Genomic DNA, 2,037 nt, shown 5'->3' with positions numbered 1-2,037 from the left:
GGGTCCACTACAGTGATCCAGGAACAGTGTCCTCTGTTCTTCCTTCCTTCCTTCCTTCCTTCCTTCCTTCCTTCCTTCCTTCCTTCCTTCCTCTCTTTCTTTTTCTTCCTTGCCCCCCCCCTTTTTTTTTAAAGGACTGATTTATTTTACAAAAGCCTACCTTTGAGGCAGCCAAGTTCAACTTTAGAAGGGTATCACTTCAATTCTGGAGAGTGCATCTGCATTTCATTCAAAGCCACTGATCATATGGGCGATATCCCAGTTGGTCTCTGCTGACAACATTCCTTTGATTTCAACCCTCCCTGCAGTTACAGAGCTATTTGAAACTGGCTAAAGAACGGGCATTGCACAAGTACAACACTAGCAGGCAGTGTTGCACACGCTCTCTCTCAGGCCCCTGGTTGCTTCTCCACAGGCTGAGCCACATATGCATCATGACCAGTGGTCAGTGAAGGGGCTTCATAGGTGACATCAAGCACGTCCACTTAACCAAGGAAGCTTTCTCCATTAGCATATCCTCCAGTGACCATGTTGCTCCATTGAGGGTTCATCTTGGAGCTGTTGCTGTACACAGCCCTTGTCAATCAAAAATGAATCTAGGGCTATAGCTGTGTCCATCTCCCAACAGCTCTTCGTTGGTTGCCGTCTAGCTGAGAACTTGCTTCAAATACTGGAAATCATGGAAGTCTTCTGAAGCACCCAGGCTGGCGCTGTGTTGACTGGCATAATGCAAGAGACATTGTGGAAATGAGCCCGGGGACTGTAGGAGACCAGGGTGTCTGCAGAAATCCCCACTTCACCATCGGACTTCACCCCAGTACCAATGTTCCAGCTGCCATGGGGTTCTGGATTCATGTGACTGACCCTGGCAGAGCGTAGGTTCAGGCACATGAGGGTGCTGGGGTGAACCTAGCACAGTAGAAACTGCCCCTGAACAAGTGTACCAGGCCAGTATCCCACTGCTACTCCCAAAACGACTCATAGCCCAAACACAGTATCTTTCACAGTCAGCATGGTACAAGTGGCAAGTAGTTTAGATTTTCTGCTTGTTTGTTTACTTTGGAGTTATGTCTCCCACTCAGTCCATGCTGGCAGTAACACTCACTATGTCCCAGGATGGCCTTGAACTCATGTTAATCCTCCTGCTTCAAACCTTAGTGCTGAGTTAATAGTTGTGGGCCATTATGCCTGGCCATCTTGAAATACTTTGAAATGACAGTGTTAGTTTTCTAAGTTTGCCTTCACAAATGACCACAAAGAGATGAATTAAAATGAAAAAAGTCCCTCCCAGCACCTTCTGAGGTCAGGGGCACTGAGTGAGGATGTTGGGGCTTGGTCTCTTCTGGAAACTCTAAGAGAGAAACTGTCACATGTCCCTATCTTGACTCCTAATGACTTCTGTCAGCTCCTGGCCTTCCATATTTGTCACTGTGTAACTAACCTCAGCCTCCATCCACACATAGTCCTTCTTGCCCATTTCCCCAAATCTAGAATGATCTCTTTATCTTCAATTATAACCACAAAGATCTTTGCTTCCAATGGCGTCACATTGCAAGGTCTGTGTAGACCTGGACTGGAGGAGGCTCACTATCCAACCCACCACAGACAGCCTATGGGGTTTCCAGACAGAATGAATGAGAGGCATGGAATTGAGGAGGGACCCATGATGGTCTCTAGGAAAACACATTACTAAGTGTGGTAGTTTGAATGTAATTGTCCCCTATAAATTTATATGGGGTGGCGTTATTAGGAGGTATGGCCTTGTTGGAGGAAGTGTGTCACTGTGGGGGCGGGCTTTCAGGTTTCCTATGCTCAAGCTACACCCAGTGTGGACACAGACTCTTCTTATTGTCTGCAGATCAAGACGTAGATATCTCAGCTCCTTCTCCAGCACCATGTCTGCTTGCACGCTGCCATGTCCCACCATGAGGATAATGGACTGAACCTTTGAACTGTAAGCCACCCCAATTAGATGTTTTCCTTTATAAGAATTGCCATGGTCATGGTGTCTCTTCACAGCAATAGGAACACTAAGAC

At 46.9% G+C, this 2,037-nt stretch overlaps 1 pseudogene; it reads right to left on the bottom strand.

Moving 5' to 3' along the window:
* Nucleotides 1-225: 225 nt before the first annotated feature.
* LOC118593255 lies at nucleotides 226-1,477 on the bottom strand (annotated as a pseudogene).
* Between the last annotated feature and the right edge of the window lie 560 nt (nucleotides 1,478-2,037).

The sequence above is a fragment of the Onychomys torridus genome, chromosome 11 (genome assembly GCF_903995425.1).
Source record: "Onychomys torridus chromosome 11, mOncTor1.1, whole genome shotgun sequence".
Classification (NCBI taxonomy): domain Eukaryota; kingdom Metazoa; phylum Chordata; class Mammalia; order Rodentia; family Cricetidae; genus Onychomys; species Onychomys torridus.
The sequence above is the reverse complement of the archived record's forward strand: the minus strand, read 5'-3'. Positions and strand labels throughout refer to the sequence as shown.